The sequence below is a fragment of the Hordeum vulgare genome, chromosome 5H (genome assembly GCF_904849725.1).
Source record: "Hordeum vulgare subsp. vulgare chromosome 5H, MorexV3_pseudomolecules_assembly, whole genome shotgun sequence".
Taxonomy (NCBI): Eukaryota; Viridiplantae; Streptophyta; class Magnoliopsida; order Poales; family Poaceae; genus Hordeum; species Hordeum vulgare.
This window is the reverse complement of record NC_058522.1, coordinates 347,666,511-347,680,919: the sequence shown is the minus strand read 5'-3', so window position 1 is coordinate 347,680,919 and position 14,409 is coordinate 347,666,511.

Below are 14,409 nucleotides of genomic sequence, written 5' to 3'. Positions count from 1 at the left end.
CATCTCGGGGGCACCTATGCATGTAAGTTAATGAAGAATGAAACTAAGTATTATAACTAAATAGACCTAACTAGCCCTAAGAATTGATCTTTGGAATGTACATACCTCCATGTACTCGGTCTTATCAAGGAAAATCTTTCGACATTCAGTCTTTGTCTTCGGCTCCCCTTGCTTGGCGTACCAATCTCGAACAGCCTGAACATGCAGCTCGTGCCTCGTGTTATTCAATAAACTCTTGCACTCTTTCACTAGGTTCTTCTTGGCCGCCTCCTCTGTCCCCTCCTCGACCCTAAAGTAACTCTATCACACAGAGTCTCCTGGTCAACTCTAGCCTTTGTATTATCTTTGCCCTTATCAGTGCTGAAAAATGTGCCAAGAAGGGCCTCGGCGATATTCTTTTCAGTGTGCATCATGTCAATGTTGTGTGGAAGTAAGAGGTCTTCGAAGTAGGGGAGATCCCAGGTGCATGGCTTGTGGGTCCAGGCGTGTTCTTCATCATAACCCAAGAAATACCCTGGACGGTTTGGATCAGGCTCCATAGATTTTAACTGTTCATTAATTTGTGCCCCCGTCAACGCAGGTGGTGCTGAGTGTTTGACAACTTTACCTTTCATGAAATTCTTCTTGTCTTTTCTGAATGGATGGTTACGCAACACCTTTGCATTTTAATACTAAAAATACCTAGCTAGCTAGTGTCATCAGCACGAAGGCCGGAACAGAGCAAAATAAAGGGGGTGGAGGAGGAGTTAACAAATGTGCTCACTTTCGAATGCAGGGGAGGTCGTCGAAAACCAAACCCTCGCGGAGAAGCTACTGCACATTTAAATGCACTCAATCAACACAAATACGCACTCGCGGTAATTAAGCTAACTAATACTAACATCTATTATTAATAATTTGTTATTCAAGTTTTGTTACTCTTCTCTTCTTCTATTTCTTTTCTTCTTATTATTTTCTTTCTATTGCTAACAGCTAGCTAACTAATAATAACAGCTAGCTGACTAATACTAACAGCTAGCTAACTAATACTTAGATGTACTAACATATATTGCTAACTAAATCTAACTAAAAATCTACCACTAAGTAATTGTTAACTAAATTTTCCAATCCTCAGTTTTACACATGCATTCCGATAGTTTCCCTACATTTTTCCTATTCCTATGTTTTTGCGATCATGTACAACACTACAAGTGCACTACTCCAGTATAGTATAGCACCCTAGTTGGAGTACTAGGTAGAGGTACGATGGTAAACATCATCTGGTCGAGCATCATCGCCACCCGATTCACTGTACGCAACTCGAAACGCCGCTCCTAGGACATGTATTGTTCTCTATGCCGACGATGCCCTTAATTTCCTCAGATTTTCGCTGTTCCAACAGCATATCAGGACGGGACGGCCGTCTCAACAAATGGCGTGATGATTGCCGCCCTATAGCTGAAACCAACAGCTTCCATGGACACTCATCATAGACTGCTACGTTGCCTTGGGGGATCAGATGCCAAACATGCATCGGGTCCTTGCTTTATTTTTTTATCAGCTTTGTCACCAGACCTTAGGGAAGGGTACATCTGCTGCCCCTACTTCTCCTCCAATCAAAGGATCAGAGGATTACCTCTGTGTCCATCTCGAGAGGCGAGGGTCCTCCATAATTTGTTCAACCAATTATGACCACAGGCTAGGCAAACCACTTCAAGATGATATGGAGGACACCCACATACAAATGATTGTGCCAATAGAGGCCCTAACATAGAAAAAATAAACTAAAAAAATAAAAAAATAAAAAAGGGGCAGGATGAGCTCACCGGCGAGTCGGGGCGGGGCTGACGCAGGGCGGCGGCGGGGTGGGGCTGGCGCGGGGCAGAGGCGAGTAGGGGCGGCGCGGGGCAGAGGCGAGTAGGGGCGGCGCGGCACGGCGCCGGCGAGTACGGGCGGGCGCGGGGCGGCGCGGGGGCCGATGCCTCGGGACGGGGCGATGGCGGGGCTGGCGCGGGGCGGCGCCGGCGAGTAGGGGCGGTGCGGGGCGGCGCAGGGCGGGGCTGGCGCAGGGGCCGATGCCTCGGGCGTGGGTCGACGACGGCGGCTGGTCGGGAGAGCAGGGTGGGAGAGGTGAGAGAGAAGAGGGGTTAGGTCGTAGCCTGCACGGGGGGGGGGGGGGTTACCACCCGACTATGCCGTCAGCTGGCTCTCGGCAAAGACAGCCGTTGGGCTTTGCCGTCAGCTAGCTGTCGGCATAGACGGCTCCCGTTAAGCCGTGGTCGAACGTGGGACCGAGAACCTCCCTATGCCGTTAGCCGCCCTTTGCTGTCATTCTTTTGCTCTTTTGCCATCAGCTGGCTGACGGCTTAGACAGAGCGGGCGGCATAGAGTTTCTATGCCGTCAGCCGCGCCTATGCCGTCAGCATTATTTTCGGCTGAGGGTAAAGCCTCTATGCCGTCAGCCCCGTGAAAATGCTGACGGCAAAGCCCAAAGTTGTCGGCAAATTAGGTTTTTCCAGTAGTGCACGAAGTTGTACCACTACATCAACCGCGTTTCTTAACGCTTCCCGCTGAGCAATCTACAAGGGTACGTAGATCTAATCTCCTCTCGTAGATGGACATCACCATGATAGGTCTTCATGTGCGTAGGAAATTTTTTGTTTCACATACAACGTTACCCAACATATTACATGGATAAATATGTTAGGTAGCATTCCACATCAAAAATTCTGTTTTTGTCATTTACCTACTCGAGGACGAGCAGGAATTAAGCTTGGGGATGGTGATACGTCTCCAACGTATATATAATGTTTGATTGTTGCATGCTATTATATTATATGTTTTGGATGTCTCATATGCATTAATATGTTGTTTTATATTATTTTTGGGACTAACCAATTAACCTAGAGCCTAGTGCCAGTTTTTGTTTTTCCACATTTTTTAATATTGCAGATAAGGAATATTAAATGGAGTCCAAACGGAATAAAATCTCTGGAAAGATTTTTTCTGGACCAGAAGACACGTGACAAACTTGGAGTAGGGGGAAGGAAGTTGCCGGGAGGCCACAAGCCCACAGGGCGTGCCCTGGGGGTGGTCGTGCCCCCTGGCTTGTGGGCCCCCTGCAGGTCTCCTACCCTAATTCTTGGCTTATAACTTCCCAAATATTCCTGAAACACCAAAAAGAAAAACGAGAATACTTGTATGCCGCTGGGAGCCTCTGTTCCCGAGAGATCCAATATGGGAGCCTTTTCCAGTAATCTGTCGGAGAGGGAATAGATCACGGTGGGCATTTAAATCAACTCCATTGCCCCTCCGATGATGTGTGAGTAGTTCACCACAGACCTACGGGTCCATAGCTAGTAGCTAGATGGCTTCTTCTCTCTCTTTGATCTTCAATACCATGTTCTTCATGATCTTCATGGAGATCTATCCGATGTAATACTCTTTTGCGGTGTGTTTGTCAAGATCCGATGAATTGTGAGTTTATGTTCAATTTATTCATGAATATTATTTGAGTCTCTTTTGAATTCTTATATGCATGATTTCATATCTTTGCAAGTCTCATTGAATTATTTGTTTGGTTTGCCAACTAGATTGGTAATTCTTGCAATGGGAGAAGTGCTTAGTTTTGGGTTCAATCTTGCGGTGTCCTCACCGAGTGACAGTAGGGGTAGAGAGACACGTATTGTATTGTTCCCATCAAGGGTAAAAAGATGGGGTTTTCATCATATTGCTTGAGTTTATCCCTCTACATCATGTCATCTTACTTAATGTGTTACTCTGTTTTTCATAAACTTAATACTCTAGATGCAGGCAGGAGTCGATCGATGTGTGGAGTAATATTAGTAGATGCAGAATCGTTTTGGTCTACTTGATATGGACGTGATGCCCATATGCATAATCATTGTCTTGGATATCTTCATAATTATTTGCTTTTCTATCAATTGCTCAACAGTAGTTTGTTCACCCACCGTATTATTTTCCTTTATGAGAGATACCTCTAGTGAAACCTATGGCCCTCGGGTCTATTTTCAGATCTATAAACCAAAAATAATTTGCTAGAATTTATTTACTTTAGTGTTACTTTCAGATCTATCAATATTTTATATCTATGTCTATCAGATCTCACCCTTGCAAATAATTGTGAAGGGATTGACAACCCCTTTATGGTGTTGGGTGCAAATGTTTGATTATTTGTGTAGGTACTACTATTGGAGTCTCGTTTGTTCCTCCTACTGGATTGATACCTTGGTTCTCAAGAAACTGAGGGAAATACTCATCTACTTTGCTACATCACCCTTTCCTCTTCAAGGGAAAACCAACACAAGCTCAAGAGGTAGCATACAATAGAAGGTTTTGTTGATCCTGAGGATGCTAACATGTATGCAAGTTCCAGCAATCCTTCTATAGACTGGAGCAAGTATCTCGGAGTCGGAATATACACATTTACGTGATGATCAAACTGTTTGGGTTTTTTACAAAGTTTATGAGAAACTTGTATTTCCAAGAAACTGAGTGGGAGCACTATAGAATTTCTGATGAGTATATATGGTTGACATATTGTTGATCAAAAATGATGTAGGATTTATGTGAAGCATACAAGGTTGTTTGAAAGGTGTTTTTCAAAGGAAAACCTGGATCAAGCTACTTGAACATTAAGCATCAAGATCTATAGAGATATATCAAGACGCGTAATAAAACTTTCAATGAATACATACATTCACAAGATTTTGAAGGAGTTCAAAATAGATCGGTCAAAGAAGGAGTTCTTGGCTAAGTTGTAAGGTGTGAATTTGAGTAAGACTCAAAGATCGACCATGGCAGAAGAAATAGAAAGGACGAAGGTCGTCCCCTATGCCTTATTAGTAGGCTCTATAGTATGCTATGTTGTGTACCGCACCTGATGTGTGCCTTGCGATGTATCTGTCAAGGGATACAAGAGTGATCCAGGAATGGGTCACTGGACAGCGGTCAAGATTATCCTTAGTAACTTCAGGACTAAGGAAAAATATTTCTCGATTATGGAGGTGATAAAAGAGTTCATCGTAAAGGTTTATGTTGATGCAAGCTTGACACCAATCTGGATGACTCTGAGGAGCAAGCCGGGTTCATATAGTGGAGTGGTCATTTAGGAATAGTTCCAAATGGAGCATGGTAGCAACATCTACATAGGACATAGAGATTTGTAAAGAACACGCGGATGTAAAAGGTTCAGACAGGTTGACTAAGACCCTTCTCACAAGGAAAACATAATAAACCCTAGAACTCATTGGGTATGAATCACATAGTGATGTGAACTAGATTATTTACTCTAGTGCAAGCGGGAGACGGTTGAAAATATGCCCTAAAGGTAATAATAAATTAGTTATTATTATTCCTTGTTCATGATACTCGTTTATTGTCCATGCTAGAGTTGTATTCATTAGAAACTCAAATACATATCACGTGCTCTAAAGTCAAAACCTACCATATGCTCTCAGATCTAGCTACAACGAGTATAGAGAAGGTGGTGAATGAACTCATAAATGCCATTGCTGGAGCTCGAGGGAGACACGGAACGGGTCGAAAAAGGGTAGGAGATGAGTCGCCGCCGCCGTGGACCATCGACCAGAGAAGAAGCGGCGCTTGCCTGCTCGTCGGTGTCGTCAGCGTTGGTGGGAAAGCTCGAAAGGGGAAATGATGGTGGGAGGAGTTTCGACAGTGAAGCGAAGGGGGCTATATAGGCTGACTGAATATGCGGAGGTAACCCGAAATCATCCCGTCGTTTTTCAAAGACGCGCGCGAGCTCGCGCCATCTCCGTGGTCGCATGAGCTCCGTGCCACGTTCCCATACCCTGCTTCGGCATAGTCTGGCTCGCTAGAAGGTGTCGATATGATTGTTCCTAGCAGGTCTCGTTGTGACGTACTTTGAATTTCGTGACATGCAAGCCTAACAATGTACGGTGGCATCCGAATGGATCGAATTCCTTCCGCGCGTCCTGATTAACTATATGTAGGCAACCAAACAAATTTTGTATACGTTTTAACGACGATCTACGTGGTAAAGAGAAAAGAAGAAGAAGAAGAAAAGGAACAGGAAGAAGAAGTGGCAAAACGGGTGCCTCTTGCAGGGACCACGGTGGTCCGGTTTGGTACTAGGAAACAGTGAAATGTTTCGCGTTGGCGTGCAATTGCCTCTGTCCGGCACTCAGCGCGGCAACTTACAACAGTACTCTCTCCGTTCTTAAATATAAGTTTTTTAAGAGATTTTACTATGAGTCTACATACAAAGCAAAATGAATGAATCTATACTAAAAAAATATGTTTATATACATCCGTATATAGTCTACTAGTGGAATCTATAGAAAGACTTATATTTAGGAACGGAGGAAGTACGTGATTCGCAGCTAAAAGAAAAAAAGAAGAGTAGTACAATATGTGATTCGCGCGGGAGCGGGCGCCTTTGTCCACCGCTGCCACATGTGCAAGAAAAACAAAAGGCCCCACATGCATGCATTGGCTCCTGTGCTAGCTAAGCTAGTCCACTCCACTCCACCAGCCCAGGCCAGGCCTGTTGATGTGCATGCCATCATGCCAGCGCCAAGGAAGGACCATCCTTCTCACCTGTGGACACCCTCCTCTCCTCTGGCTCTACGAGGAAACAAGGGTCTGCTCATCAAACAATTAATTTGCATCAGCCCGAAATGGGCTGAGCAAATTTTAGTTGTGTTTTAATGCTAAGTCGAAATGTATAGTAGGTCTGTATATGTTCCCATATATCTAGTCCAAACAAGAGGCAAAGGACAAGAGCAGGTGGCCACCCATGAGTCTCACTGGTTGTGGAGTGTGGACAAAGGGCTACCCCAAGTCATAACACATTGACTTAACGTGCGCGTTAAAAACAGAGCTGTTGGCGGATCTTGGACCTAATTTGGATGTCCAACTACTATACTCTACTACTACTAAGGCATGACAGTGCGTATCTTGGGCTCTTCGGAGACGCTGTAACCAAAGTCCAAAGCGGAGTGCAAAATGCCATGATCACACATGAACCATAGAGGGATGTCAAAGCAGTATGCATGTATGCGTGAGTTGGAGCGCGCCGTGTAAAAAGGCGCAGCGAGTCGTGACCCTGCCCGACCTCTGCAAAAAGGCCGACCTGCAACCGCTGCTGCATGGAACAAAATCATACGCACAAGTCGCCCTCAGGCGGAAAATAGGGCCAAAAGATTGCGCCCCTCTCTACTTCTCTCTCTCATCTACGTAGCACATGCAATGCAACATGACAAAACACATCAAAGCAGTAGCCCCATGGCTGTCCGTTTTGGCCAAGCATTCTTCTTTTGTGTTTGTGTGTGTGTGTGTGGAGGGCTTCACCGTTCTTTCTTGGCAGCTACAATCTGACCGAGATCACATCTATGCTCTCTCTTTTCATTCCATCTTCTCCTAAGCCGGAAGGTGCATTGCAATGGGGCAACATGATGCTTTTCATTTGACTTTGCTTCAGCCCTTTAATTTGCTTTTGCCGTGACAAGTCCAAGTCGAGCAAAGTGTGTGGGCCGAAGGAAACAATAACCGGAGAATAATATGATGGCAATCTAGGACCTTGACCCCCGCTCAGGCTCTGCCCTTCCTACCACAGCCGCTCAGCTTGCAGCACCGGCGGTGTGCATAAAAACAGAGACAAAAACCGCACTCAAAACTCGCGGGCGCCCGCAAAGCGCATCTTCGACAACAAATCGTAAATTTTCTTCCGCATCCGTCCGCACACAGCCGCAAAGCACATCTCCAACAATAAATCATAAATTTCCTTCCACATCTGTCCATGGATAGGTCCGTGGACACGGATACGGAGGATGACATTCAACGCTACCCACATACATCCTTCCAATAATTTAAATCAATCGGATGAAATTCGTGCAAACACAGTCAAATTTTATGCAAACATTTCATATAAATATGACCGGATTTCACTACATTTACATCCCTAATCCGGTTCTAGAGGTGTAATTAATATCTAATCTAAATGGTGGTCAGCGTCCGTTCCCTCTGTGTGGCCATGAGCCCCAAGGACTGAAGTTTCGTCTTCTCCAGCTACACTTCGGCGCTTTCCAGCTCCGCCTCCGTAACCTCCTCCTCCGGAGACCCGGCAAGCTTAGATGTCCGCCTCCACGTCGTCGCCAAGCGACTAATCGGCCGTCGATGTTGAGCCCATCAAGCTTGGCATCGGTGGGAGGGGAGGAGCGATGGCCTTCCTCGGACTAGAGCGGTGGCGACCTAACGTGCACTAATCTTCGTAGATGTTGGCAGCGCCCGCGAACGTGTCCACTTCGTCGGGTGCGGCCTCGGTGTTATCCTCCACCTCGTCATTGGTCAAGCCGAACATCGTCTCGCCCTCCTCCTCCTCGTCCTGCATGTGCTCCTGGAGGAGGTGGTGGTTGTAGACGGCGTCGGCCTGCGCCTCCCTGAACTGCTCATCCCGCACCATGTCCATGGAATGGCCACTGGACTCGCCGATGGTCATGGTGTAGTGCACCGGCGAGGGAGGCACGGCGAGGGAGGCACGGCGAGGAATGAGGGTGGCGTGCGAAGGAGGAAGAGTAGGGTAGCGTCGGGTCATGGTCGGTTGCGTCCTACATTCGGTCGTCGGTGTCCTCCGGCTTCCTGTCAGCCAGCCAACTCGCAGCAATGCCTACCATTTCAATCTTCTCTTCCAGTGTCAGCCCGTCCTAGAGAGCTTTGGCGGGGGGAGGAATCCATGGTGGGATTGTTGCGGAGAGGGATCAGAGGCTCATGAGTGTGGCTATGGTCGGACTGCGGTTTATAGAGCAATGGCGGGCGGCAGACGGACGGACGGGTGACGGCGGAGGTGATGCCTCGGCAACGGCATGCCATCAATGTGGCCGGCAGGCACACGGACGGGCGTCGGTTGTGTTGTTTGAACGCGCAACAGTCGTGTGCACTTGGAAGCGACGAGTGCGGCGCTCTCTCGGCCTGCACATCGCTTCAATGCTGGTGCCAGTGAGCGGTCACGTCCGCTCTGGTCGGGGATGAATGCGGGCACTGGCCGTTTCGCGTGGGGTGAGGGGGTGAGGGAGGGGGTTTTGTGGGCCAGGGATGAGAATCGGGCAAAGTAGTGGTCCGGACTCTCGCAAACCTCCGCCACATTTGTTTACAGTTTGTGGAAGAAATCGCATCCGGACCAATACACGACCTCGTTGGATGGCTTCCGCTATCTGAACCGTTACGTGAGGTTTGAAGAGACAACGCACACTGATGTACGACTACAACTAAAAACTAAATGGTTGATGTAACAACATCTACAGCCTTGCGTACCAAACGCGTCTCAAACGTTCGGGCAGGCGAACTGGTCACAAAAAATCGACCCACTCGGACGCGTAAAACCGGCCTCACGTGCTCGGGCTATCCGGCGCCCCTCATATCCAGCCCAAATCTAGGACGGGTATGGGGCGGCCCGGGAACGCCCTCCCGCATCCGCCACGATGTGGCTGACATGCCCGACACACCATCGTCCTCACCGTTGTGCTACATAATTCCCAATCCGGCGCCTCGCTCCGAACCTAGCTCACTCACTAGCATCTCTTGCTCTGTCATCTCCTCTCCCCTCTCAGATTTTGTCGTGGTTTTGTCACGACAGATGTCCTCTTGAAAGGACTTAGGTGCGGAGCCATCGCAGCTGGGTGGCGACTCAAAGGAGTTGATCAGGAACGAGAGACGAGTTTACCCAGGTTCGACCCCTTCGATGGAGGTAAAAGCCTATGTCCTCCTTGTGTGTATATTGATGAAGATCTCGATTACGAGGGTGTGGAATCACTAATCAAGCTCTCGAGGGTTTGCTTGTTTCTTACTTGATCTTTCTAGCTCAAGGACTCCCCTTTATATATAGGTGAAGGCCTTGAGATTACAATAGAGTTTGGGTCAATAAAGAGCCTGTGAAATAATCTAACTCCTACTTCCCTTGCTCCTCAAGGAAAAGAGGGTTTCTTGTGCCTTCATGTTTGAGCCGACTATCTAGGCGACATTAATGAGCCGGCCCACTTAACGAGCTGGCTTTCCGGGCCTTGCTCTTTTGTGTGTAGGCGTTGAAGATGGGCATTTATGTGGTCCTCCTAGTGGTTCAATAACTTTGGTTCTTACTGAGGGAAATATTTATCTCTATTGTGCTGCATCTTCCCTCCTCTTTGGAGAAAATTCCAACACAGTTTACAAGTAGCAACCACCCAAGAAGGTTAGAAGAGAGTTTTTGGAAAAGAAGTGGGAGGAGGAAAGGGTGAAGCGAGAGGGTGCGTCGAGGACTCCTGTCCAAGAAGGAGGAGGCATACGTCAAGCGCTCGAACACCAAGGAAGAAAAAGAAGGCGGAGAGGTTCAAACCGTTGATGAAGACGACCAAGTAAAAGCTAGTGTTTAGAAGAAGCACCGACGGAGCCATGTGTATAGCTAGGGGGGCACTCGCCCCCTGCCCTCGGATTTTTTGTGAAGAATTTTTTGTGTGTGGTAGTATAGATTGGGAAAATATATACTTTTGCTTTTTCAGGAATCCATATTTTGCCATTGGCCCCCCAATGATCTTGTGTTAGCTCCGCCACTAAGAAGAAGGAATGCTTGAGGAGACAAAGGGGCTCGATGAAAAGAAGGTGAAGATCGCAGCTGATGAGGAAAAGGCCAAGATGTTGTCTTTAAGTTTGGAGTCTTTGGATGTTGACGCACGAATGATCTTGCAAGCCGTCCGCTACAAGATGTTGCATCCGTAGAAAGATGAGTTAGAGGCATGACAGACAAGGAGGAGGAGGAGAGGCGGAGGTTGTCTACGCGGCGGTGACGGCACCTTCAGCGTGGAGGTTCGGATTGTCACGCTGATATTATTTTGTGACCGAGCATGTAAAAACTAAGCATACTTGCAGCTTTTTGTAATGGCCAATCGGATGATCCGACGCTGGTGTGATACAACATGCGCTATGGATCAGAATTTAATTGGATTTCAAATTGTGTTTACTAACAAAGTGTTTACTAACAAACATATACTCTCTCCGTTTCAAAATAAGTGACTCAACTTTATACTAACTTTGTATTAAACTTAGTTTAAAATTGAGTCACTTATTTTGAAACAGAGTCAGTACATAATAGCATTGGATGGTCGGCTCCCACGTTTGGGGCGGCAGACGGATGTGGAAGCAAATTTGTTGAGACTTAAACACATACATGATTGCTCTTTTTAAATAGGAATTTGTTTACAGTTTCATAATTACACCTTGCAACGCAGCTATGCATGCCCGCGGCTAGGTTTGTTTTCCATGCAGAGCAGATATGCTGCTCTCGCGGTTCAAGTGGATGCACGTGCTGCACGTATCGGGGGCAACAACGTATGTACATGTAGATGCATGCAGTCACGCAGATCCGAAGGGGGGAGGCGTGCGTACGCCGTACGTGCAACGGATCCATCAAGGTACTCCTGCACAATAACAGCTCGAGCTCCGAGCATTTAAACCCGCGGTCCGGGAGCATTCAAGGCCATGGCATCACACTCATAATACGCACAGTCCAACCTGCTTGTTACTTACTTCCACCACGTAAAATTCCCCTCCTGGATTGATTGACCAACTGGTCGCTCACTCACAAGATGTGACTCACCCTCCTCCTTAGCTGCTACGCACGCATGCATGCGTAATGGCGAAACGGGTTTGCGCGCCTCGCCCTCCATCATCATGTAGTATGTACGTACTTCATTGAATAGCTTCACGTATGTACAAGTACCTCCTTCAGGGCATCTCCAATAGTTATAAGATAGCTGTTGGAAATTTTGACACATAGGATTTTTGATGATGTGTCATGTAATAAATAAGGAAGAGAGTAAGGTTGTATGTAAATTAACCAATACTCTTGCACAAGCTTCAATGTAGAATGAGAAAGCACCTTATTTATTACTTCCTCCGTCCGTTAAAGAGTGTACATATAAATATTTTAAGACAAATTATAAAGTGGAGTAAAAAATGTATTGGAAAAATGCAAGCCACCATCTCTCTCTTCTTCAATTATTCAACCTCCAATGAGTTAAGTGCATGTATAAATTAAAAAGACTGTGTGTAGAATGTTATTGGCCTTGATTACGTGTGATGAAAGAGAAGCATTTCTTCTTACTTTAAAGTGCATTGGAAAGATAAAGTACACTCTTTTGTGAACAAATTTTAAAGCCAAACGTACACACTTCACCGGACGGAGGGAGTACCTCATATCTTATTGAGCAAACTAGATACAACCCATTGAAGTAGTTGTATGTTAAGGTGTTGACTGATGACATGGCATATTTTACTAACAAGCTAATCAACAAACTATTGAAGATGCTCTTACCGCCGTACTCCCTCCGTCCACGAATAAATGTGCATATAGAAATTTTAAGACGGATTATAGAGTGAAGTAAAAAAAACTGCATTGGAAAGATGCAACTATCATCTCTCTCATCTTTAATTACTTCACATCCAATGAGCTAAGCGCATGTAGAAAGTAAGGAGACCATGTGTTAAATGTTAATGGTCTTGATTACTGTGTGACGAGAGGAATCATTTTTTTTTAACTTTATAGTGCAGTACATTTTTTGATGGATAAATTTTAAAGTTAAATGTACACTTATTCATGAACGGGGGAGTAGATCTTACACCGTATTGTTCGTGAGAACGGATGTGGTTTTTGGATGTTGTGTTTGAATTGATTGGCGGGTTTCAGGTCCTGCACTACAATGCGGTAAAATGTTCCAAGCTGCACATAAAAGCCTGTTACTACCGGTAACAGTAGTGTACATGGTACTGTTATATGCTCTAATGGTTAATTACTTTACAGAGGTAGTACGTTAATCCTCTCTGCCAGTCAAAGTAATCTCAGTGCTCAGCAGTTTATGTCTCTACTGTTAATTAACCATCGGGTATCTGCCTCCATAGCCTACACATTTTTGTGTCCAACGTAGGGTGAGGAAGAAGAAAACCCCTAGAGGGCTAGCATTTAATGCTATAGTGATCCGGGCAGACACGCGGGGCCAGCTTAGCATTGAATGATAAGATAACCACATGTTATAGGAGCGCCATAGCTTTCAATAAGCTGGCGCTACAAAAACATGACAGGACATTCTTCTCATGTGCATGAAATGCAAACGGCGCAATAGATATTGAATTGATGGACCAAATGCAAACGGAGAATATAATGCTTGGTTGCACGTAAACGTGGTAGGGTCAAGACGAGACGAGATGGCATGGCACGTCATGCATCACACAGGCAGGCTTTGCGTGTGCGAGAGCAGCTCGGCCAGGGAAGGAGGAGGAGGAGGATGCAAAGGCGATGGACGCATCGTATCGTATAGAGTGGCGTGGTGCAGGGCGGCAGCATGATGAGCCTTGAATTGGGCGCACCTGATCCATCAATCCAAGTTCCCACCATTGGTCTCCTCCTCCTCCTCCTGAGCTTTACGTGCGCGCGTGCATGCAATGCATATGCATGCGTACTGTAGCTTAGACGAGATCGATGTAATAATCATCCATCATCCCCAAGTCACTCACTCACTTGCAACATGCATGTAATGATCAGCGTGCATCTCTCTCTCGCTCTCTCTCTCTGTGAACACTGTGTAGCGGTAAAGAGACGGGTGGATCCAGGAGACAGGTGGAGAAAAGCGTGTGCGCAGCACGGCACACACTCACAGGAGGGAACGGCCACGCCCAACACCAACATCCGTATCCAAAGGAATCCCCGCCTCTAATGATGCCCGGTAGTACCGGGTCCTGCATTTACATGATCTGACACTAGCTACGGCGTACTAATTAAATGCCCACGGATGTACGTACCGCGTGCGGAAGTATACTCTGCGTGCTCCGGGAACGAAACCGATCATCATTTGGCACTAATATGCCAAACCTTACACCTTTTAAAGCAAGTACAATAGAGCTGAGTCAACTGGCTATAAAAAATAAACTAATATATTTTTGTTAGGTTAAAGGAAAGAGAAGGTAAGAGCAAGTATAATAGAGCTGAGTCAGCTGGCTATAAGGAATAAAATAGTATATTTTTGCTTAGTTGGAGGAGAGAGAAGAGAAGAGAGAAGGTAAGCGGGCTCTTAGCTAAAAGCCAGCTCTAGCACGTGCTCCTAGGCACTCTGTGAGAATGAAAAGTGGGTCATATAATAAATTAGTAGTACACTCTTCTAATCAACTATTGTACATGTTAGCTATAAGATGGGCTATAGGTGACATGACATGAGCTTACAACCGGCAGCCGGCTCTACTATTGTACTTGCTCTAAGCGGGCTCTTAGCTAAGAGCCAGCTTTAGCACGTGCTCCTAGGCATTTTATGAGTATGAAAGGTGGACCATATAATGAAGAAGTAGTACACTTTTGAAATGAACTATTATACATGTTGGCTATAAGACGAGTTATAGATGACATGACAA